Here is a 27,682-nt window from a genome sequence, read left to right as displayed (position 1 = left end):
CGTCTAGTTAGCCATGCACATGATGCCTGATAAAATATACCTAAATGACAGCATGAACGATACATGTGTCGTTCAAAGAGAAAATACAAGTTGTTTCGATTACCCAGACTTGAATCCAATTTCAAAATGAAAACAATTAGTCATACTTAATGATTGTGGCTTACTTTAAATATTTTAAGTAATTATTTGTATTTATTCGATATGTAATACCTACTAGAAATATTAGAATCAACAGAATTATTCTAGTTAATATAATTAAGAAATAATGCATTGGGTTAAATATATCGTGATTTTACCACGAGTTGGCCTTTTATGCCAAATATTTTACTCTGAGCGACATTGAGGGGTAAGACATCGACATAAAGGGGACAACTCATGTTAAAATCACGATATATATTCAAGCCCCCATGAATTATTTAGCTTCTGATAAGACAAATACGGCATTTCTTTTGGATCGAACCGCTCTAGGTGGAGGCAAATATTTGCCGTTCCCATAAATAAACGCACTATTGAATTGGCGTAAAAAAACGAAGCAAACTGAATAAGTGACATGCTTAAACTATTTACAATAACGTATTTAGATAATTTTGGATGAATTTAAATGATAATTTGCTAATGATATGGCTTATAACACATTTTAGCATCGTTTGTTTACGTGTCCTTGTTGTGATGATTTTCTGTTTCACAAGCGTGTTTTTTCCACGTAAAATGCTCATATTCTCACGTCATCGTTCTATGACGTCAGGGCTCATTTATGAAAAATAGATGACGTGAGAGAACAATCCGAACAGCCAGGTAATATATTCATATTTTACCATGGATGTGAATTAAAAGCGTTTGAAGGACGTCATGTTATAATGGTAAACATAACAGAAATGATTTTTATTTGTGTCAATATATATTAATTATGCGGCTGACATACAAGTCAGAGGTTTGATTAGCTATAAAACCAAGTTGAATTCACCATATACTACATACAGAAATGCCTTTAACAAGTCGGGATTCGTTTGGTAAACTTAAGTTTTTGATTTTGTCATATGATAAGACACCTTCCGATTTGATTTTTTCTTGGAGTTCGGTTTTCTTGTTACTTTATTTTTATAATGTAATTGGCATGGTAAGGCTTTGATCCATTTATGCATTTTTGAAACTAGCTGGGCTACATTTTTTATTGTGTGGTATTCCAATAAAGTTTCGGAAGCGTCATCGGCTTTTATTGTAACAGTTATCATTTTGAATTTCTTTTTTTTTTTAATATAATGTATTAGTGTAGTCATTTATATACATTAAGATGTTTATCTTCAAGAAAGCGGGACGTATATAATTTCAAATGTCTGGCTTTGAGCGTTCCTGATGAAGGTAAATCCAGAAAAGCGCTTCGGACGCACGAAATTATAAAATGTGTTGTTTTCACTTTTTTTTTTTAGATATGACGCTATGACACAGTGGATAAACCGACGAACGATAAAATAAGAAAATGCATTTTTTTATGAAAAGGTCGAGCAAATCAATAGAAAAACAATGACGATACTGATTACAAATTAGTTTTTTTTAGTTATTATGGATGTCAAAAGATATGAAATTTAACACTCGAGTACTCGGTCATGATACTGGCGAGTACTCGAGTACTCGGATAAAGCTCTGAAGTATTGTCAATTAAAAGTATAGATTTTTGTTGGGAGGCGGTATTTTTGTTATTGTCTAAACTAAATTATAATATGATGAAATCGCTTCACATCTTAACGAAATCATACCTATAATTGCAGACCTCAAACTGTATACGTCTACAGCATATAACTTGATCCTTGGTTATGTGTACCGCTCCTCTTTGAACAAGATCTAGAATAACTAACTACCGTAAATAAAAACAATCTTTCATGATGGCAATTATTTTTGTTGAGAATAGTTTGAAGTTATAACGTTACGTTTCCCGTATTTACGTTCACATGTTTGTGACGTTACTTTTAACCTTGTATGGGCTTCGCCATTGTAAATATTATACGCAAAGTAAACACCACGCAAAGTACATATACGACTAACTTAGTTTATTCCACACATATATGGTGCCGTGACCAGGATAAGATGGACAGCAAGCTAAAAGTAGTCAGAGCCGGTCACAAAAGTGCAGTAAAGAGACTTTTACGGAAAACGGAAGATGATTCAAACTTGGACAATGAAGAAAGTGCTGAACTTTTAGAAACATTAATTCAAAAACAGAAAACTATTAGTGCATTGGACGAAGATATTATGAACTCTTTAAAGGAGGAGGACATCGAGGAAGAAATTCTTAATGCAGATGAGTACACATTCTTTTTGAACACTAAAATACGACAGTTACGGAAAACATTCGCAAACAAAGTATGTACTGACAATGATATCCCACAGCATGATCACGCATTACCTTCTCATACTTTTGAAAACATTAATCAACACTGTTTTGTTCCGTACACAACACAAATGGATCCCGTTCAGCAACCTAGCAACCAAAATCCCCATTTGCCGAAACTTACACTACCCATGTTTAACGGAGAAATTCTGACTTGGCAAACATTTCGGGACTCTTTTGAATCTTCCGTCCATTACAATGTAACACTCACAGACGTACAGAAATTTAGGCTATTTAAAATCCCAGCTTGTTAATGATGCTACAAGAACTATTGACGGGTTACCGCTCACATACTCAAATTACATGGAAGCTATTAAACTTTTAAAGGAGCGCTTCGGACAATTGCAAAAGATTACAAATGCGTATTTGCAAGCTATGCTAGAAAAAAGTAAAAACACAAAAATACTGAACTCCGAGGAAAATTCAAAAAGGAAAATCAAAAATCAAAAGGCAAAATCAAAAGTCCAAACACATCAAACGAATGGATAACAACTGTCATATTCCTGACTTGGTACAGGCATTTTCTAATGTAGAAAATGGTGGATTGAACCTGGTTTTATAGCTAGCTAAACCTCTCACTTGTATGACAGTCGCATCAAATTCCATTACATTGTCAACGATGCATGAACAAAACAAACATACTCAAAGAGTAAAAATGTCAAAAATAGGGGTACAACAGTCAATATTGTGTTATCATCTTAATATCACTACATAAACAACAAATGTAACAAAGTAGCACAAAAAGGCATACATCAAATTTAACATTCTCATTTTGCTTTTCTTATACGGCTGAATTTATCTATGTAAAGTCTACCCATAAATGAAAGAACTTAGAGCACCACAAAACAACCTACTCAATATACGTGGTTATTACGACAAGTTAGAGGTATATATAAGAGGTCTTGAATCGTTAGGCCGCTCCGGAGAATCGTATGGTGCATTACTTATTCCGATAATACTGAACAAGCTTCCGTCAGAAATACGACAACACTTAGCTCGTGAAAACGGTTCCGATAATTGGGAATTGATTGATTTGAGACGATGAATTTTGAAAGAAATCACTATAATTGAAGCTGGACAACGCTCGTCGTCGATTATGGATTCAAAGCAGCCTACTGCAATGACCGCATCGTTTTTTGACAAGCGCTAATATAAAAGGTGAACCGAGTAAAGTAGTTACATTCGATAACCGTGAGAGACAAACACAAAATATTCGACAAAAACCTTGCATATTCTGCTAGAATTTACAGGACCCTGCAAAATGCCCAAATGTTACAGATAACGACACACGCCTATCAATCGTCTAAGAAAAGAAGTTATGTTTTAATTGCTTAGGATCACACCGTTCCGTAGATTGTAAATAGAAATTTCGCTGCCGCCAGTGCAATAAAAAGCACCACACAAGCCTTTGCCATGAAAATACATTTACTAATGATAAGCAAACGTCAGTAAATGCCGTAATTGATGATAGCGAAAATACATTAATCGCCGCAAGTTTCATTAAGTGTGAACCGTTAACAACCGCGCACCTGTTGTATGGACGCCGAGTTAAAACATTACCGTATCCACGTACCGAAATTGACAACATTAACGAAACATATACATTGACTGCTTCAGATATTTCAAAGCGTGCTCAAAGATTATCTACACTTATTGAACATTTTTGGAACCGTTGGAAATTTGTGTACTTAACTTCACTTCGAGAATTTCATAAAAAGACTGGCGGCAATAAGATTAACATTAAAGTAGGAGATGTAGTTCAAGTGCATGACGATAAAACGCGAATTTAAATGGAAAAAAGCAGTAGTGGAAGAAGTTGTTACTGGTAACGATGGTTTAGTGCGTTGTCGATAATCAGAACGAACAGTGGCCGAACTTCACGTCCGTTCGTCAAACTCTATCCTCTAGAAATAAACGAAGTAACACCATCTGATGAATATATGGAAGAAACAAACAACGAAGAAATAGTCTGAAATACCGACAAGAACATTGCCCTTGCGGAAGGCATCAATTCGTGCAAAGGAAATAATAAAATCATGGACTCATTAAAGTTTAATTCAAATTCCTACTTTTGTGTTATGAAGACAGTAATTAATGCAAGTGTAAAATTAAATTTCTTTTCTTTATTGATGAACATTTAAAGTAATATTCTATTGTTTTGTACATAAATACACTTTGCGGGCCCCAGTATGTTGAGAATAGTTCGAAGTTATAACGTTACGTTTCCCGTATTTACGTTCACATGTTTGTGACGTTACTTTTCACCTCGTATGGGCTTCGCCATTGTATATATTATACGCAAAGTACATAAACGACTTACTTAGTTTATTCCACACAATTTTTGTTTGTTCATGATATATTAAGTCCGAAATTTGATTATAAAATCATTCGATATCTTAAACGCACAGTCTGAATTAATAGCCAATCTTTGTTATCTGCTCTCCTTTGTAGGTAGTAATTTTTATATTAAACTTGTTCCATAATTTGTCGTTTGATTTCTGTGTCATTTTGGTCTTTTGTGGTGATTTGTCTCATTGACAATCATACCACATTTTCTTTTTTTATATTTATGGCAGTTAGTAAATTGGAAGAAATGTCTTCTATCAATGTGGATTTTAATCCCAAAAAAAAGTATGTAGCTGTTAAAAAGGGAAAACACATTTTTCCAACTAGATATCAGACTAAGATCTCAAAATATAAAATCTGAAATAAAAAAGGGAGTTTTTTGTTTGGAAATATTTCTTGCCATAAATGAAATTAGATCATTCGTAAAAATTCTATTAATTATGAAGCAACAAAATAATACTCAGGAAATGATCAGAGATATCTGTATTTCAATTCATCTTGAAATCCCTTTCATTTACTTTACAATTTCGCTTCTGACAGCAGACACAATTCTGTTACCTTTAAAATAGTTTTAAAAGCTAAAAGTTAGTTTTAAAAGGTATCCTACCTTTGCACGGACACAATACGAATGAACATGTAACATTCGAAACTTGCCTATACAATCATTCGATATCCTAAAAGTAAAGTCCGAATTAATAGCCAATCTGTATCATCTGTTCCCGTGAAGGTAGTAATTTTGATATAAAGACTTGTCCCATAATTTGTCAACGAAGTATCGAACTTCGAATGCATTTATTACATAACGATATCTCATTATAGATTAAAGAATAATAACGTTTAAAATAAACACTTATCCCATTAAATGTACATCTCATACCAATCACGTGTACAAGCAGCTCTTGGTTAGCAATTACAAGGAAGTTTACGGCTAATGAGTTATTGCTCCATGAAATTGTTGATCTGTTTACAAACACTGCTAAAAAAGTTTCTAATAAGTTATGTAGGGTTTAGTGCAGGACACTTTAGTTTTGTTCTTGGTCAGTAATATGTATTGATCCACAAACTCAGCTGAAAGGGAAAATGTCTCTAGATTTGTGAACGGTAAACGAGTATCCGAGAACAAACATTGTACTCGATTACTCGGCCTTTCAAGCGAGAACTGGAGTACTCGTTTCCATCCCTTATACAGCATGTACCGATGGTATCAAAAGAATTTCTCTAAATAAATTTATATACGATATCTACGGAGGGCTTTAATTGTCACTTTTCAGCTAAAAATCGCAAAAATATCAGGCCAATGCAAAGGGCACTGAGCAATGCCTAGATCCCTTTGATTTCTTAATCTTCCTCATATTATGCAGACAGATGGTTAATATCTCGAAAACAGTCGAGAACAAAGGGAATTCGGATAAACTTCGTGTCTTCTTTGTTTACGGAGGGCTCAAAGTACCATTTTGATATTTAAAATATTTAGAGAAAATCTACCGCAGACCGCTTATATGACGGTGAAACCTTCCCTCGTCATGCAATGACCATCAAATTCAATGACATTAAGGCAATGTATATTAAAGAATGGTATCGGAAGGATTTCCAAATAAATTCATTTACGATATCTACGGAGCCCGAGGGCTTAAAGTGTCAAATTTCGAACCCATGATACTGAGATATTGTGACACCAAATCGCCTGCACGGAAGGGGACGATAAATGGCTGACCCGTGTTAAGAGAGAGCAATATGTCTTGCCGATAAAAATAAATTCTTGTATATTTCGTAAAAGACAAGCTAATGCCGCTTCAAGGCAGCACTCACACCCGCAAAGTAGAAGGGATTAATATAAGTTGCAATAACTTGTTTCCCAATCCACTATAAATAAATATGTTTAAACTAATGCTGTCTAATGACTAAGACATGTCTTATGATGGTCTACAGATCTAATCGTCTAATCGAAGACTCCTTTATTAATTATGCATTTTTTGAGTAAATCTCAACCTTCGGCTGTTTTATAAAACTACAACAATTCCATGTGTACCTTAAGACCTCAACTTCGTCTGTAAAATAAAATTTCATCAATTTCGACTGTTAAGTAAAGCAAAATAAATTTGTCTGTACCACAAAGTCACAATAGCTTCGTATGCATCCCAAGTAAAAACACATTTATTTATGCCAAAACAGCTTTAAGTGTACCTGTATCACAAAGCCATATTTACTTGGTTTATATCATAAAGTCAAAACAGCTTCGACTGTATCATAAACCTATACCAACTTGGTCTGTGTCATGCCATAAAGTCACAACAACTTTAACTGTACCTTAAAACCACAACTACAACGTCTGTACCGAAAAGCCAAAAAAGCTTTAACTGTACCCGTATCATAAAGCCATATCAACTTGGTCTATATCATAAGGTCACAACTTCGTCTGTATCATAAATAAAGGCAACAGTATTATACCGCTGTTCAAACTCATAAACCTATACCAACTTGGTCTGAATCATGCTATAAAGTCACAACAACTTTAACTGTACCTTAAAGCCACAATAACTACTGTACAGCTATTATCAAGCCATATCAACTTGGTCTATATCATAAAGCCATATCAACTTGGTTTATACCATAAAGTTACAACAACTTCGTCTGTATCATAAAGCCATATCAACAACATGAACAAGGTCAATATCATAAAGCCATATCAACTTGGTTTTTATCATCAAGCCATATCAACTTGGTCTATATCATAAAGCTATATCAATTTGGTCTATACCATAAAGTCACAACAACTTTGTCTGTATCATAAAGTCATATGAACTTGGTCTATACCATAAAGTCACAACAACTTCGTCTGTATCATAAAGCCATATAAACTTGGTCTATACCATAAAGTCACAACAACTTCGTCTGTATCATAAAGCCATATCAATTTGGTCTATACCATAAAGTCACAACAACTTCGTCTGTATCATAAAACCATATAAACTTGGTCTATACCATAAAGTTACAACAACTTCGTCTGTATCATAAAACCAAAACAGCTTTAACTGTAACTGTGTCATAAAGGTCTATATCATAAAGCCATATCAACTTGGTCTGTATCATAGAGTCACAACAACTTTGATTGTATCATATCATAAATCCATATCAACTTTGTCTGTTTTATAAAGCCATATCAACTTGGTCTGTGTAATAACGCCTTATAAACTTCGCCTGTACAATAAAGTTACAACAAATTTTACTGTACCATAAAGTTACAACTTTGACTGCACTATACAGTCAATAATTTCGTCTGAACCATAAAATCACAACAACTTCGTCTGAACCATAAAGTCACAACAACTTCGTCCGAACCATAAAGTCACAACAACTTTTCGTTTGTACCAAAACACGACAGCAATTTAATAAGTCTTATTAAGCCACACTAACTTCGTTTGTACCATGCCCTACAGTCACTACAACTTCTTTTGTACCATACACTCACAACAACTTCGCCTACACCATTAAAAAACAACATCTTCTTTTGTACCATAACATCACAACAACTTCGACTGCATCATTAAAAACAACACCTTCGTCTGCACCATTAAAAACAACAACTTCATCTGTACATTTTAGCCACACTGCCTTTGAAATTCGTTTGTACCATAAAGTCCCAGTAATCATTGGTGGTAAGCGGATGGTCGTAACTTAAGTTACGACCATCCGAAAATGGGAGACAACTCTAGGGATAAACTTTTCTTTTCTGCTTTTGTTTAGTAAAAGATTTATTTGAGCCAAACCACTTGTCTCATACATACTCATGGTCAGTGCGTTGATATTGAAACAAAATTGGATACATAAAAACATTCTAATTTTTGTAAAATAGTCATTCAATAATTCGAACATGATGGTCGTAACTAAAACAACAAAAATATTCAGGATGGTCGCAACTCTTAATGAAATGACCGAATAAGCTTAAGGCAAGTCAAGAGTTTTAGACTTATATTTTATTATATGAATATTTTATGATATATTTGTGAAGTTGATTTCACCAAATGATAAAAACTTAAAAAGGGCTCACAGTGAAGAGAGGGGTACATGTAAAGTGCAAAACGGAAGAAACTTGGAACGAGTCGAGAGAAAAACACTTAATGAAATGACCAGTCACTGTTGCATAAAATATAATGTATAAAATTAACCAAGAGGCAAATAGTTCTAAGCTTTTCAATTCATTATCAATGTAAACTACAAGTGGAGAATTCATTTTAATACAACAACAAGTGTGGACACAGATGAGTGTGGATAGTATGTTTGGATTTTTGACAGTGTCTTATGACAAAAGGAGTTCTATGTTTTTCCTATATGGTGTTATTAACTGTGTTGCACGATGACAACAAATCTTAGCATTAGGAGTGTTATTTATTAAAAAAAATTATGTCCAAGGCATGTAGGAGACAGTAATTACATTAGTTACCAAATTATTATGATATAATATGTTCTACATCTTTGATTTTGGATACATTTTGTAGCTAGGAGAGCAACACATGATAGCTAGGTTCTTTTTTCACGTGTTTTTTTTCTAAATGGGACATGATACAGTTTTGAGAACATGATATAAGGAGCCTGTAATTCAGTGGTTGTCGTTTGTTTATGTGTTACATATTAGTTTTTTGTTTATATTTTTGATAAAAAATAAGGCCATTAGTTTTCTTGCTTGCATTATTTACATTGTCATTTCGGGGCCTTTTATAGCTGATTATGCAGTATTGACTTTGCTGGTTTATCCCCGTACAGTGACATGTAGTTGTTAATTTCTGTGTCGATTTGGTCTCTTGTGGAGAATTGTCTCATTGGCAATCATACCACCTCTTTTTTTATATGTATTTGCTTACTATTGGTATGGTTCTATTAATATTACTTTGTGGTGGATCCTCGGTATCATTAGTTAAAATTTTGTTAAAATGTTCAATTGTTCCTCAGATTAGAATACATTTATTGGTTTTTAGTAATGACAATACCTGACATGATGCTTGGGGATAGATGAGCTAGGAAGTAAACTTATGTGTTGATTTATATCAATTCTTTGATTATATCTCCTCCAAAGCTGGTCGAAGTAAAGAAAACTTTGACTAATATGAAAATGATTTCATCAAAAGAACTTTTGTGAGCATGCTTCAAAGACTATTAACTGCTCCAAAAGTAATCTGATAGAATTTCAAGCATGTCAAGCCAATATTATCAACATCTACTTAATTAGTCTTAATATGTCTAAATATCTAAAAAGTCATAGTATTCAAAAGGTAATGCAAAGTTATTCCTTTTTATTTTTTGTATGTTATATGGATACAAATATAAGTGATACATGTACCAATACAATATTTGTTGTGGTATGAAAGTGTAGTAATTATCATTTACTGTAACAATGTTATTTCACACAAATTAAGAAATAAACAAATGAATGGACCAGATGCTCCACAGGGCGCAGTTTTATACGACTGCAAAGGTCGAACCCTGAACGGTTGGGGCTAGTATGGACACAACATTCAAGCTGGAAACAGCTCTGAATTAGGATTGTGATTAAATAGTTGACTAAGCTTAGGTTTCTGACACAAAATGAATGTGGTCTAATGAACTTAAAATATTTGTTTTGCTTTGGAGCAATTCACTATGCAGTTGAATATTTAAAATCCTTTCAAAAAAAAAATATTTGAAGAAATTTTCTTTTTAATTTCAGAAATGAGAAAAATTGCTTTAATTTATCAGTTGGTAGTAAAGTGAATATTGTATTGTATATTGTATAAATAGCATTGATTTAAGTTGATTAAACTACTATTCTGAACAAAGAAAGATAACTCTAATTTTCAAAGAAGATATCATAAAGCATTGGTTTTAGGTTATTCAATAACCATTCTGGACGTTTTGGCCCTTAAGTCCTAGAATGTTTGCCCCATAACCCACAACATATATCCCAACCTTCTACTTATGGTATGAAACATTGTGGTACAATTTAATAATACAAGAAAAACAGCTCTGGTTATGATCATTTTTAGTTACGAATAAAAAAGGCGTTTTTAACAAATTTTACATTACATGAAATAACAGTTTCCTTATTTGTTTTCCTTAGATTTTGCATCTATTGAAAAGATAAAAATTTTAAAAACTATTATACCTACTAAGTGGAATTTAAAAGAAAAATTTACAATCTAATTTGATACTTTAAGTCGGAAGAGCAAGGAATCAAAATAATGTTATGGGGGTCGTTATCGAGACTGGACCATATTCAAATTAAAGAACATACGCCTTATTCTTAGCCTGGATTTTGAAAAGTCGTATTGTCATTTGGTAGTCAAGCTGATTATAAGCTAACGGTGCAATGTCGAAGTTCATGTATAATTATTACTTATTGTTATAGAAAATTCTGAATACGCCTATTGGTACCATGCTATCCGCTATACATCTTTGTCTTTCTTATTGAAAATATCATGAGCCCTGGACCACAGGTTTTTTTATTCCCAATTTATAAAGGGAACGATGCATCCGATCTTAATAACTATCAAAGAATTACAATTACTGATTCATTTGGGAAGCGTTTTAATAAGATACTTGATACACGTCTTTGTAAATTCTTAGATGAATATCATATCATTGATGATAGTCAAATTGGATTGACCAAAAAAAATAAACAGGACCATCTGACCACATGTTCGTTCTAAAAAAAAACTATTGTATTCTAATACAAAAGAAGGTAGAGTGTATGCCTGCTTTGTTGATTTCCAAAAGGCTTTTGAATCTTAGATGCTGGCATTCACCCAGGGATAAAACTTCAGCTATTGGACATAGTTGAAGAATAGGGTAACAGATCTCTTTTGAACTAAAGTTGGTGTTAAACAAGGAGACAGTTTGAGTCAAATTTTGTTCAAAATTTTCATAAAAGAACTTCCTGGTTGTTTTAAAAGATCCCCTGATACATGTACATGTAGCTGTTGTAAATTCACAACAAGTCCATAATTCTTTACTATGTGTGCTGATGATATTGTCATTTTTTTCAACTTCGGGAAAAGGACTTCAGAGTTAACTTGGTGTAATAAGTACTTATTGTTAAGATTGGTGCATGTTTGAAAATTAATCTCATTAAAACCAAGGTGCTTGTATTTAGGGAGTTACCATTTGATTTTTATGGGAGGCTAGGATGAAATTTGAAAAAAATAGGCAGGACAGGAGTTTTGATTAAAAAAAAGGCAGGATGAGACACTTTGCAAAAAAAAAAAAGGCAGGATGAGACACTTTGCAAAAAAAAAAAAGGCAGGATGAGACACTTTGCAAAAAAAAAAGGCAGGATGACAATTTAGGTAAAAAAAGTCAGGATAAACTAATAAAAAAAAGGTACGACCGAATAGAGTGAAAAATAAAAAGGCATGCAGGACAGAGATTACAACTAAAAAAAATTAAATGGTAGCTCCCTTAACAAGGCAGACAGAGTGAGACATATAAAACATGATTTTTATTTTAATAACATACTTATTGATTGTGCTCAACGTTGTAAATATTTAGGAATAATTTTTATTGCATCTGGATATTTTTCATTCACATAGAGAGAATTGTATAGTAAGGCGTTAAAAGACTATCTAAGCTACGCAAGGACTTTCTGTCACTGAATACAAGTTTTTAAAAAAATCCTTCATGTAATTGAGCATACAATTAAACCTATTCTCTTATATATTACTGAAATTTGGGGATATTTCAACCCTTTCAAGAAAAATTAAAATCTATAACTATAACTATAGATCAGCCTTATCCGAAGCTTATCTGCATTTTCACATTGCAAAGTCTATGATCACAAACTGGCACAGGCTTTAAAATTTGGGATCATCTTTCCACTACTTCAGGAGGCATATTTAGAGTCAAAACTTCCACACGAGTCAAATATTCCTTCATTGTATGGATTCTAAAACTTCTTTCTAAAGAATATTAAAGGGGTCAGCAGTTTACATTGTTTGCTATATACTGATGATAATGGGTTTTTTTTTTTAACTTTAGCAAAAGGACTTTAGTCAACAATATTCATACATAGCTTGTAGCAATCATAATATTTAAAAGATAGAACTTTATGCTTCAACTCAGCGTGCTTAAATCTGAATACATTCATACAATATCAACATTATTATTTTCAACGTGCATATGTATATAATTACATTAGATGTATGTTTCATTATAATACGTTATTCCGATTGGCTAACTGCACATCACATGTTAATCCTTAAAACTTATCATTCATGATGACACGAGGTCCCATTATAAAGTGCACAGGTAAATTAAATAAAAACTTGATGTAAATCGTATATTCATGATCCAAGCTAAAAAATGTAATTATAAGTATTGAATGCTTTTTTTTGTGTAACTTCATAAGGTTGTAAAAGCGTTGACCGTGCGCACATTTTTAGAGGAAGCGCTTCATAAAAAAATGTACTTCGGTCAACGCTTTTACCCCCCAATAAAGTTACAAAAGAAGCATTCAATTCTTAAGTGATAGTTGCCGCAGTACATTTAGTTCTACCTTGTAATATTATCCTGGCTACAAACTACTAGTATTTGATTCAACGCATGTATCAGTGAAAAAAATATACCAACAACATTCATACTTTCTAGGTTAACACAATGCAGTGGCGGATCCAGCCATTTAAAAAGGGGGGTCCCAACACAGAGTAAAGGGGGGGGTCCAATTATATGCTCCCATTCAAATGCATTGATCGGCGAAAAAAAGGGGGTTCCAACCCCCCCCCCCCCCCCCTGGATCCGCCACTGCAATGTTCATTTGCGGCACCATGGATTAAGTTTTGATTCCGTACCAATACTTAAAAAATAAATATTAATGATATACCGCAAGATTGTCATGCAATCAATAAAAAATAAAAACAACTCGTTGGAAACAACAGGACTCCGAAGCGCATTTGTGGATTTTCATTAATCAGAAACGATCAAAAGCCGAATTTTTGAAAGCCAATGTTTTATAAAAACTGCAATAGCTGATTGAAAATTAAGGATGTTTGTCCAAAATTGTACGTTCAATAATTTCATCTGCAGACATTCAATGAAATGAAATTATTGAACGTACTATTCTGAACAATCATTCTTAATTTTTATTTTTCGATTTGATGCCTTAACGTACAGTAAAAATATATTAATACCCAAGCTCCTCCTGATGTTCCCTGTTACAATCCACTAATCACTCAGGGTAGTGATTAGTTGTAAAAATACATATTACATTTTTTTACATCATATATATATTAAATTATATCACTTAATCACTTAATATGACTATATTCATATGTTTTCTAATAGTTGCTAAAACATTACTTTTAATTTTCAAACATACTCTTCTATTGAACTCATTGAGAAAAATTGAGAAAACGTTAACATTTTTTGACTTTTGATCAGGGGCGTATGACATTTGCGCCGATTTTGAAATTTTTCATTCTTTCATTTGCGCCGATTTCATTTTTTCATTTGCGCCGATTTTATATTTGCTCATAATTAAATTTACAGGTAAGTTAATACTTGTACATGTACTGTACAGTCGGAAACCAGGTTGAAATAGAACAAAAGAATCGAAGCTCTCTATTAGAGAAGGCGATAAATGTTTACTGTATTGTTTACTTTAGTGACAAATTTTTAAAAAGTTAATAGAAACAAACAAAACTGCAATTTTCTTCTCAATTACGAGGTGTTTTATTTCAAAAACACCATTTGCATAAGTTTTCAATTTATCTAGTACATAGTTAAGCAGAACAATTAGATATCAAGTCGACGACATGGGTATCTTTCAAGTTGGATGACAAAAATGCATAACCTCCGATTTTTTTGAAAAAATTACCACGGACGGAAAAGATATCAATCTATTAGTTCAGTAATTTTCGTGTCTGCCCTTCCATTATGTGACTGAAGAAAAAATTCCAAAAAATAGGTAACAATTGTATCGAAAAGAGAAAATCGAGTGCACCTTTTTATGTTAGGGCGTGTTTGAGTTGAGTATTTTGTCTTGATATCGTTCAAAGTAAGAATATTTCATACATCGTCTCGCTTCAGATTCTATCATTTTTATAAATTAAAGCTACAGGTTGACTTTATAACATAAAAAAATAACAGTACTAAAAGATGAAATATATGGGTCAAGTGAAATACCTATCTAATGAGTCACACAAACAGGGAAGGTGTGTTCGAATAGCTATTTTTTTACTGAAAGTACTTGACGACAGTCTTACAAGTCAGTCGGAAACCAGGTTGAAATAGAACAAAAGAATCGAAGCTCTCTATTAGAGAAGGCGATAAATGTTTACTGTATTGTTTACTTTAGTGACAAATTTTTAAAAAGTTAATAGAAACAAACAAAACTGCAATTTTCTTCTCAATTACGAGGTGTTTTATTTCAAAAACACCATTTGCATAAGTTTTCAATTTATCTAGTACATAGTTAAGCAGAACAATTAGATATCAAGTCGACGACATGGGTATCTTTCAAGTTGGATGACAAAAATGCATAACCTCCGATTTTTTTGAAAAAATTACCACGGACGGAAAAGATATCAATCTATTAGTTCAGTAATTTTCGTGTCTGCCCTTCCATTATGTGACTGAAGAAAAAATTCCAAAAAATAGGTAACAATTGTATCGAAAAGAGAAAATCGAGTGCACCTTTTTATGTTAGGGCGTGTTTGAGTTGAGTATTTTGTCTTGATATCGTTCAAAGTAAGAATATTTCATACATCGTCTCGCTTCAGATTCTATCATTTTTATAAATTAAAGCTACAGGTTGACTTTATAACATAAAAAAATAACAGTACTAAAAGATGAAATATATGGGTCAAGTGAAATACCTATCTAATGAGTCACACAAACAGGGAAGGTGTGTTCGAATAGCTATTTTTTTACTGAAAGTACTTGACGACAGTCTTACAAGTTGGATGATGAAAATGCATATCTTCGAAAAATTCTAATTTTTTTGTGTGTGATAACTAGGGTTTATAGTCTTCAACCACTAAAAAAATCTAGTCTGCCCTTCCACGAAATATTTAATTAGATTTTTTTTAAATGTTTATGATTTTTCGAAAATTCCACCTAACAACCGATCAGACAATAGTTTTAAGTTGAATCAATGCAGACAAGATCATTAACTGATGCTCATTAGCTAGTTGATACATTTGTCTTTTAAAATATATCTGACATATAAGGATCGTATTGGTGCAATGTGGATAAATTTATCGGTTTCCAAGAGCAAAATTGGTAGCGCGTCATCGCTACAATGGCTTCCATTTTTACGATTGTGAAAATGAACTGGCGTAATGGGGAGATAATTTTGACGAAGTAGGATCCTGACTGAAGTTGGATGATGAAAATGCATATCTTCGAAAAATTCTAATTTTTTTGTGTGTGATAACTAGGGTTTATAGTCTTCAACCACTAAAAAAATCTAGTCTGCCCTTCCACGAAATATTTAATTAGATTTTTTTTAAATGTTTATGATTTTTCGAAAATTCCACCTAACAACCGATCAGACAATAGTTTTAAGTTGAATCAATGCAGACAAGATCATTAACTGATGCTCATTAGCTAGTTGATACATTTGTCTTTTAAAATATATCTGACATATAAGGATCGTATTGGTGCAATGTGGATAAATTTATCGGTTTCCAAGAGCAAAATTGGTAGCGCGTCATCGCTACAATGGCTTCCATTTTTACGATTGTGAAAATGAACTGGCGTAATGGGGAGATAATTTTGACGAAGTAGGATCCTGACTGTGTACAGTGTACTATTATTGATAAAATCTGGTTATAATTGTTGTTCATTTATGTTTAAGTTAATTTTGATTCATATTGTTTTGGAGCTTCGTTGTAACATGAGGTCCGAGGCCACAATTATTTCGTAGTGCATTTCTTTTAGAAGATAAATGAAAATAAAAAAAAAATCCCACCTGCGCTTTCTCAATGAAATGTTTACAGTGTGTTGTACTACTTTTGGGACAAACTATATCAAAATTATAGAAAACTTCATCGGCTCTAACTCAAAATATGGACAATTTTATGTTTAGGGCGTCTTGAAATCTTTTGACAGCTTCCGAAGTGCAAATTTTCAACCTTTTTCAGCTGGACCAAATCACTACTTTCTTTAAAATTCTGAACCCAAATTTTTTAACAGTGTAATTTCACCCCCCTTCTTGCAATATGAGGCATTAAACATGGAGAAATAAATTTGGAAGAGGTATAAAAATTAATGGCAAGTAACCCACTGTCAACACTAGTAACTATATTTGTGGTCTCGGACCATGATGGACATATTACACACTGCAACGAGCCGAGGAGTCAATTCTTTAATCATCGCGAGCCATACATATAGGAAGGTTAGTGTCCTGAAACATAAGAACATATCTTACAAACGTACCACAAATCATGTTAACCAAGAGTCACCACGGATTCTATTGTCAAAACACTGATCGAGCATAAACATGTGGCAGATGTCCGAAAGACAGAGGGGTACTGTCAAGAAAAGTCTTGGGGTGTATCTTGTAGGCCTTCTTCCATCTCCCCGTATTGAGCAGGGGACAACAGTTATATACATGATATGATTGACAATTCATTACATTTGTACAAATGGCTAATGGAAGAGATCTAAAATGATAAATGAAAAATAACATGACTTGGATGGAGAGTTCTCTCATTTGCACTCATACCACATCTTCTTATATCTATTCACCTGTAATTTACCTGTAAACAAATCGGCGCAAATGAAAGAAAAAATCGGCGCAAATGAAATGCAGATCGGCGCAAATGCAAAACATCATTGTTCAGATACGTAGTAGGCTTTGTAAATTGAAAACCCACAATTGTTAAAAATAGTTTAATTCAAAATATTCTTCCTGAGAAGTTTTATATCCAAATACTAAGTGTCTTTGTTTTATCTTAAAAGTTATTTTACTGTTCTTTAAAACTTCATTTATTCTATTCCAAAAAAGTGTTAAATACGTACACAGTATAAAGAAGTGATCATAATCTTCTTCTTGTGTACAACAATTACAAGAACTATTGTTTACAATTTTCCACCTGCATAAAAGTTTCTATGTAGGTAGAATATGTTGTAGTAATTTCCATCTAAAAATTCTAAGTTTATTTTCTTTTAAGTATCTGAATAAAAATTTATATAGATAGTTTTGATATAACACATCATCTATATCTAATATACGCAGCCATTTTTGGAGTGCAATAGCTGGTTCATTTTTTTTATTTATCAGAGATTTATATAAAAGTTTATTTGTTACTGCTTCTAATATTATAGGTAAACCATCCAATATAAATTGGTTTCTTTTTATATTAACGATACTTTTTATTGAATTTTCCGATTTTAAAATTGCTGCCCAGTCTTTTGGTAAAGATTTCTTTACTAAATTAATTTCAGCTATCCAGTTTGATTTATTTTTTAGTTTATTTAAAATGATGTCTTGAGAAATACAGCTTTTTTTCACCTATAATATCATTTACATAAATAAGATCGCTTTTAATGCATTTTTTTTTAAATATAGCTTTATTTTCAAATTTGATAAATTTATTGTTCCATAATATTTGTTTTCTTATATCTGTAAATGTTTCTGGTTTTTTGTTAGACCTCCACCAGTTAATTTCCAACATTTAATAATATCTTTATAAAAATCTGGGATATTTTCAATGCTTTCGTATGAGCCCCTTTAGCCTTTTGTTCATAAATTTGGGCAATATTATTTTCAAGTTCTTCAATATCTTTATCTAAAACGTTATTCTCAGATTCTTGTTCATCTCTAATTTTCAATTTTATTTCCAATTTTTTTTTCAAGAGTTCGTAAGTCTTCTCTTGTAAATTTTGCTTTAGATTTACAATAAGCCATAGTTGCCCCCCCCCCCCCCCCCCCTTACCTTTATTTTAAATATATCCCATGCTAAACCAAGATTTTTTAAATTACGATTTCCCATAAAGCAGCTTTCCATTTCTTTATTAACTAATTGTATGTAGTCATTATCTTCTAATATAGAATTATTTATTTTCCAGTATCCCCTTCCCCTTTCTGATGCACCAGTTCTAAACTTCATAAAAACACTTTGATGATCGTAGAATCAATAACTGCAGGTTTAATTTTACAACATTCTACTAGTGGTATGAAATTTGAACCTATCAGAATCATATCATTATTCAGTGTTTTACTTAATGTCAACAATCGTTCATTTACTATTATTAGACGTGTTAGGAAAGTCCAATCTAATTAAAAACCGATCTCTCATCGCTCCCGTTTTCTAATATATCGCGTGGGAGATCTAACGAAACCCGCTTTGAGGTCACATGTGAGTGAACTAGAAGTTATGAATTTATAATGATATGCAAATGAGTTGACGACCTATCAATAAGCCAATCAAAAAAGTTTATGAATGCTTTTGACTGACGATTTCTTCGTAAATAAAATGAGTTACATCCCTTAACCTCACGATAAACTTCCAAAATCGTGGAAGACTCATTTTCATTGGTCGAAAAAGACACACCTACCCAGAAAACACACGACGTACTCCCGACGTCGGTTAATGGTCGTCTGAACGTCATGTCGTGAGTTTACGTCGTACCAACGTTGTGGGAACGTAAAAATCCAACGTTGGATGCAGACGTACAGACAACGTTATAAAATTACGTCGGATTCACGTAAATTTAGTACCTTGTCAGGACGTAACATTTTATTACGTTGTGACAACGTGCTTATAACTGTCATAATCCGACGTAACATTTTGTTACGTCGTGTCGACATTATAAGAACGTAGTGAATACATTGTAAAAATCTGGTTTTATGGGACGAATTTTTGGGGCATGTCATAATGAGTATTCCTGGATATGATATCGATCATTCACCTTCACTAGAATATATTTACGATTTTTTCGATTTAAAAAAAAACTCTCCCTTTTTTCCCGCAGACATAATTTGCATCAAGATGTCAAAGAAAAATATTACAAATCCAATTTTAATGTTCTAATATATGTATTTTATATGAATATTTATTGTTTAATATATCATTAAAATTTTGTCATCATTTATCACTTGGATTTCATAATCGTTTTTCACGATTTGATTAGTGTAACGTTCAGCAGTACTCGGGTTTTACCGCTGCATACTATGAAAAGTCTGAGCATGCGCACATTTGCCGCTTGATTTTTGAAAACAGTGAGGAATTTGCAGTGGAAATTTAGCTTGATCCAGATTCCAGAACAAAGAAAAAGGTAAAACAATGATTGCACGTTACACCAAATAGGTTCTCCATGATAAAAACAAGTTTGATTGATGAAAATAAAACAGCTGTTACCGTGTTGGGCGCCTCTTTCAAGTCTGTTATACGTGACCGTGTTGAAATATGATACTTTTTCTTATACTGTCAATATATTGCACTGATACAAGATATTTTAGCCATAATGTGTGTTATTTGAATCCATTTATCAAATTGCTTGATTAACTTGTGTTGTTTCTGAAGATATATGCAATTAAAAATAAGTAATAACTGTAGAAAGAAAAAAAGGGGGGAGGGGTGCACAGCCACAAGTACTTGTTTTCTATCTGTGACAAGAGCTACTATCCCTATATATTAAGGCTACAAGTGTCTTTTGCTCTGTTATTTTTTGATAATCATTGAAGCATAAAAGTCTTATCCATGTTATCAATATCAGAAAATGTGAAGCTAAACATCTCAGCACTTTAGATATCTGGGTCCATTACAAACTCCGCACATTTCAAACTTGGCATATTACCAACTCGGCCTATTAATGATAATGCTGCATATATCACTGGGGGTCGTCGCTAACATGCATGAAATATTTGCCACTGGATGTTGAGCAACAAACGATCAATCATTGTATCACTGGGTCTGACATGGAAATAAAGATGTTGTAAAATATAGGCGTCACAGAAAAAAATTAAGATAGCCATCACAGTTGTCGTAATAGGATTAGGTCGTTGTAGGAAGGCGTCCCAGAAAAAAATAAAAAAACAGCCTTCCAAGTCTTGAAAGTGTCATAATGATTTAGACTAGGATCTAGCCTTGAAAGTTAGGTAAAATTTTCTTGTTTTCAGGGTAAAACCTAGTTTACAGGTGTTAAAAAACAGTACATAGGGAAATCTTTTTTGCTGTACAATTTATAGTATGAAATCTACATGTTTATCAATGACGAGCTACATGTACAATCACTAAATATGTGATCAGAAACAATGTTGTAATCAATCATAAAACATATGAATTTTGGAATGCATTTAAATTTGTCACTTTGTTCTAAAGATTTGTTGGACTAACATTTTTTTTTATATAAATAAGGCAGTTAATTTTCTCGTTTGAATTGTTTCAAATTGTTATTTCGGGCCTTTTATAGCTGGCTATGCGGTATGGGCTTTGCTCATTGTTAAAGGCCGTACGGTTACCTATAAATGTTAATTTCTGTGTCATTTTGGTCTCTTGTAAAGAGTTGTCTCATTGGCAATCATACCACATCTTCTTTTTTATATGTAACAGACAGAAGAATATAAAAGATAATTGAACGTATTTTAAAAAATTTTCCAGAGTCTTGTATATAAATCCACAGATCCAATGTGTCTGAGGTTGAGGAAATCATTGCAGTAACCATGTAACAGTTAAGCATGCACCAGCTCAAAAATTTGGACCAAGATTTTAAAAAGGTAAACATCAGTTGATCAGCTCTTTTTCTGTCCTCCTTAACTGAGTGATATAGTTTAACTCTTGTACTGTACATACATACATGTACATTGAACTCAAAATTGGATTTTGTTATCTAACGTTTGCCTAAACCACATGGTATGCAACCAATACACAACGCTTATTATCATAAAACGCAGAGTTTGAATTTGAAGAGCATCTGCTTTACTGTTCTCTAGATATGTCCTTTAAATTAAGTTTGATAAGATCATTTGTGGCTCATGGACACATTCTTCTTATATTAATTTTATTTATCAAATTATAATTTGTTGATTTTATAGATTGCGTTCATTGGCAAATGCTACATGTATGAGGTCTTGTTGTATCGATGTACATGCTAAATTTATTAAGGTAGAATCCTTTGCATATCTTAAATTAATTGAAAAATGACAATATTGTGAAACCAAACTTCCTTTATTAATTATTTGTAGAATAACCACTGGTTGCTCCAGAAAATATTATGTCCCCTCTCCCCCAGGGAAAGCTCTTTTCTTAAATATTATTTGGGGGTGGTTGTGTATGAAATACCAAAATGCAAAGGGAGTTTATTATAGGACCGGCAATAGAAAAAATATTGATTATGTTTAAACACAGGATAATTTTTAAGAACTGCTGTAATTCATAAGTTGGGATCAATTTATTTTTTTGTATTTTATAATTTATGATTTTTTTTTCAGAGATCTGAAACCAACACAAGACCAGCTGGGTCAATATTCCTAATGCGCCTCCAAATGAGGAACTAATGCGCCATCAAAAGTTGTGTGTAAACAAAAATTGTCTCTGTAGTGATATTGAACATGTTTCATTTTTAACAAGTGACTGAGCTTTACCATTTGTGTTGATCTGGAAAGTAGAGGATCATAGTATAAATATGTAAAAACTATGGAGTTTTTTAATGTATTCAAAGTTTTAAATTTTCAAAGAAATTGTTGTGTGAAAAAAACATCGCACTTCGTATTCCGAAAATTTAACCACATATATGTGAAAATGTCTTAGCTTCGAAACAAGCCATCCTACATATCCAGTGTACTATATTGACTGAGCTAGAGTAGAAAACATTACCAATACCAACTACATGTATGCAGAAACAATTGTGCAAATTGCCCAGCTGATTAGAGGGCAGAAACCCAACATTTGGAATGACATGTACAATGTATACAACCAACACAAGACTAAAATTTGGAATAAAAATTAAAAATTCAGAAACAAACTATTATTGTTTTTATTGGTTCATGTAGCTATATGTACATTGTAAGAAAAAAAGAAGTCTAAACTGTTGGATAGGTCTATCATTTTGGTCTCTTGTGGACAGTTGTCTCATTGGCAATCATACCACATCTTCTTTTTTTATACTATCTCTAGTTGGTCAATGGAAAAAAGCAATAGTTAGTTGAATTGAATTTCAGGTATTTTCTTCATTTGGGATATTTTTAGAAGTGTGTATGAATTGTGTAGAATATATATATTTATGAATTAGACAGTCAGATTTTGGGCCGATTTTCCTAGCTTGTAATCGTGTAGTGAATCCAGCTGAATGAATTTTCAGTAAATATTAAGGTAAATGTGGTAGTTTGTTGTATTTCTGAAAAATTCATTAAAAATGGTTTTCCGTCGTCAAAGTGAAACCTTCATTCTAGAATTTCCGCCATCATAGTGAAATCTGTATTCTAGGCCACTGAAACACTAAACATTCAGAATTTGAAGCACGTACCAAGATGTCATGTTGAAGGCTGTACATGTACCTATAATTGCTAACATCATGAATATTTGATTTTAGGATAGAGGGTTGTCTTATTGGCCATCATACAAAATTTCCTTTTTTTGAAAAGTCTTATGTGTTAAAAGAAAGAAAAGGTGCATTTGTTAAATGGAAATGTGTAATTCTTGTACTTCAATATTGCAAAAGTTAAAAACTTAAGACTTTATAAACCTTAAACAACTATTTTTGGGAAAACTAGACATTTATACATTTCACACTGAAACCTGCCAAAAAGATTAAAAAAAACCAACTTTTTGACAATTTCATATACAGCTGGCAGTGAGGAAATAGGATACATATCAACAATTGTCCATCTTTCCCACATAGAAAAATTTACAACTTAAAACGGGTCAAAAGAAAAAATAAAGACCCTGTTTACATACTTCTTCAATGGAATTGCATTGATTCTATCAATTAAATGAGGACAAGGGACATTTATAGTTGTGCTGTGACGTTGTTACAACGTTTTATGATGGTAATAAATTACGTCACAAATTACGTTGTGCCAACGTTGTGTGGATGGTTGTCAGCACGTGCCTTAGAGTTCACAAAACTACGTTGTACCAACGTAATTTTACTACGTTGTCACAACGATAGTATTACGTTGTCACAACGTAATGTCAACGTTGGATTGTTTACTGGGTACGAGGTCACTCACATGTGACCTCAAAACGGGTTTCATTAGATCTCCCACGCGACATATCAGAAAACGGGAGCGATGAGAGATTGGTTTTTAATTAGATTGAGGAAAGTCGACACTACTGTTGGTGCTCGTGTTGGATGGAAGATAAATACAATAAGATTTGGGGGGTCATCTCCAAAATTATAAATACTCTATTTTTTATTACCTGTATGGCCACTGAAATACGTTATTTATAGTGTGCAATACATGACCGATCGGGCATTGTTAAGAACCAAAATTAATTTTCAAATGTGATAATTAAAATAAATTACGTGGTACATTTGTAAATTAAGGATACACTTGAAAAAGAGGGGATGTTTTTGTTTTATTCTCAGAATCAACAAAATTCCTTCAAAAAAAAATTTGATAAGGGTTTTGGCCCGCTTGATCTCTCAATGGAAGCAAACTACTAGTATCGTTTTGCTTCATTCTGGTACGATTTAAAAAAATAATAAAAAAAAAAAAAATATTTTGGAAAACACAAATCCCCTTTTCACAATATGAACGCTCGATGATTTATTTTATAATGCAAATTTGGGATTTTGTTGTTCACTTGCCTAATAACTTTTAGCATTGTATGATTGGGTAGCATTTGCATTGTTTAATGTCTCCCGAAAAGTCCACCAAACAATTCAACTGTTTGTTTTAGTTCGTTCCTTTACTGTTCCCATAAGGTCACAAACGACTCTGACTGTCTCTAGACGTCTTATTGCGTCAAATAATTCCAACTGTGACCTTGACCTTTGTCTTCAAAAATTAATAGGATTCTAGATTTTCATAAGGACTAAAAACGAATCAAGTACGGTCAAATTCCTAGAACGTTGTTAAATATAGAGTGTCAACAAGTGTGTTACGGACGGAAAGGCGGACCGAGGGTAAAGAAACCCTCGAATTTTGTAGGCGAGAGAATAAACTTGAACCCATTGGAATCGGAAATGCAGACAGATGTTATTTTACACGAAGACAATGGGGTTCAAATCGTCAAATGTCAACCAAAGCAAAGTATGTTTGTATCGTTCTTTAAATGTCGTTTAAACTTTTTGTTTCTAAAATCAGAATTATCAGAAAAGCTTATAACGATCTTTCCAAAGACGTATGCTTATGATATAGAATCAAAAATCGTGGACACCTTTTTATAGTCTTATAACAGATGAGAAGTGTGTGTGTGTGTGGGGGGGGGGGGGGTATTTATTTTTGTGTTTATTTGTTTTGTGTTGTACTTATTTTTATTTGCTGTATACTACCAGTGTGCGCATTCAAAATCTAACTTCAATTACTGAATAAGAGGCTGATGGTGTGTGACCGGTTCATACATAATATTGCGGGGTTAAATATGTTCGTAAGAGCTCTTGACGAAACCCTTTTCTAACATCGGACAGTCGTGTAATTGTAACAGTAATTCATAAGTACATACTATGCAAATCGATTGAAAATGGCATGACTCATTATATCGGCAGGAATCGTTAAAAGAAATAACATAAAGACAATAGACACAAAGTACCAATATCAAAGTACTTGCAGTTACTGAAAGTAAAAGTATTAATAAAATAACAAAGGCTTACAAGATGTTAAAACAAGATAAATTATTCACAAAACTAATATTAATTTGTCTAAAAATGTATTTATTGAATCTTTTCTGGTTCTTAAACAAATAATTTGATCTTTTCCTGCGTACTCTAATAAATACAATTGTTACAGATTTGTCTCAGCGGTATCAAACACGCCCAAACAGGTAACAAAAGAGTTCAGTTTTTATACTCATTGAGAAGGTCCCCAATCATATTGTATATTTCTTCCGACCAACACGAGCGCCAGCAGTAGTATCGACTTTCCTAACACGTCTAATAGCACACAGCATTTGTATACTTGCGCTAAAAATTGCGCAGGTAAAAACCAACATACTAAGTCTAGTAGTATGCTACATGTAAAAATATCAAATTGAATACTCAAGACTAACATGATATTTGGCTTAATGCGAGTTGATTAGTTGTCACTGTTACTTCTAACTGATAGTCGTTCTGAATGTATAAAAAATGTATGTTTGCTAATTCTTTAACTTAATTTCTGCATACCATTATCAGAGTAACAAATTAAATAATATTGTTTTTAGTAAAGTTTATATAACAACCAAGTTTATTAACATGGTTGTGTGCACAGTGCTTTTTAAAATAATTTGATAAAAATTCGTCTAAATACTTTAGTTACTATATAAAAAAGAAGATGTGGTATGATTGCCAATGAGACAACTATCCACAAAAGACCAAAATGACACAGACATTAACAACTATAGGTCACCGTACGGCCTTCAACAATGAGCAAAGCCCATACCGCAAAGTGAGATATAAAAGGCCCCGATAACAATGTAAAACAATTCAAACAACGAGAAAACTAACGGCCTTATTTATGTAAAAAAATGAACGAAAACAAATATGTAACACATAAACAAACGACAACCACTGAATTACAGGCTCCTGACTTGGGACAGGCACATACATAAATAATGTGACGGGGTTACACATGTTAGCGGGATCCGACCCCTCCCCTAACCTGGGACAATGGTATAACAGTACAACATAAGAACGGACTATAAAAATCAGTTGAAAAAGGCTTAACTCATGGTACGGTCACCTTTCAAGGTTACGACTATCTTGTGTCGGTTACGACCAACATCAAAAATACTATATTTGACATTAAGACCATCACAATTTAAAGTTTCGACCATCATGCTCGAATTTTTGAATGACTAATACAAATTGGAATGATTTTTTTAAACGCGCTCATGATAAATGTATATGTTCCCAATCCAGGACAAAAAGGGGGTGGGTTTCCAATCTCATGTCCCCATTCAAATGCATTGATCGTCAAAAAAAGGGGGTTTCAACCCCCGGAATTCCCCCCCCCCCCCTGGATCCGCCACTGCTTTTACTGCACGAAAATCGGAAAAGAAAAACTTATTCCTAAAGTTGTCTCCCATATTCAGATGGTCGTAACTTTAAGTTACGGCCATCTGCTTACCACCAGTGAATAATTTCTTTTGTACCATGAGTTATAACAACTTCGTCTGTACTATAAAAATTAACAACTTCGACTGCACCATAAAAACAACAACTTCGACTGCACCATAAAAAAAACAACTTCGACTGCACCATAAAAACAACAACTTCGACTGCACCATCAAAAACAACAACTTCGACTCCAACATAAAAAAAAATCGACTGCACCATAAAAAAAACAAGAACTTCAACTGTACCATATCAAAATTAAACTTCGACTGCACCATAAAAATAACAACTTCAACGGCACCATAAAAACAACAGCTTCGACTGCACCATAAATAACAACAACTGTGACTGCACCATAAAAAAAACAACTTCGTCTGCACAAAAAAAAACATCTTCGACCACACCATAATAAACAACAACCTCGACTTAACCATACAAAACAACAACTTCATCTGTACATTAAAGCCTCAATAGTTTCTTTTGTACCATGAGTAATAACAACTTCGTCTGTACCATAAAAAACAACAACTTCGACTGTACAGCAAAGCCACACTGCCTTCGTCTGTACCATAAAGCCTCAATAATATCTTTAGTTCCGTGAGTAACAACAGCTTCGTCTGTACCATAAAAAAAACTTCGACTGCACCATCAAAACAACTTCGACTGCACCATGAAAAACAACAGCTTCGACTGCATCATGAAAAATAACAACTTCGACTGTACCGTAAAAAAATCGACTGCACCATAAAAAAACAACTTCCGACTGCACCATAAAAAACAACA

General features: G+C 33.0%; 1 protein-coding gene and 1 long non-coding RNA gene across 2 annotated transcripts in view; one reads left to right on the top strand and one right to left on the bottom strand.

The window, feature by feature from the left end:
* The window catches only part of LOC139498343 (trafficking protein particle complex subunit 9-like), a 302,312-nt gene that overhangs the window by 104,620 nt on the left and 170,010 nt on the right, over positions 1–27,682 (bottom strand). The window lies entirely within an intron of this gene.
* LOC139498313 (uncharacterized) lies at positions 19,848–22,666 on the top strand. Its single transcript, XR_011657882.1, has 3 exons — positions 19,848–19,978; positions 21,304–21,419; positions 22,134–22,666. It is a non-coding gene; the product is annotated as an uncharacterized lncRNA (long non-coding RNA).

Source organism: Mytilus edulis, chromosome 12 (genome assembly GCF_963676685.1).
Source record: "Mytilus edulis chromosome 12, xbMytEdul2.2, whole genome shotgun sequence".
Classification (NCBI taxonomy): Eukaryota; Metazoa; Mollusca; class Bivalvia; order Mytilida; family Mytilidae; genus Mytilus; species Mytilus edulis.
The sequence above is the reverse complement of the archived record's forward strand: the minus strand, read 5'-3'. Positions and strand labels throughout refer to the sequence as shown.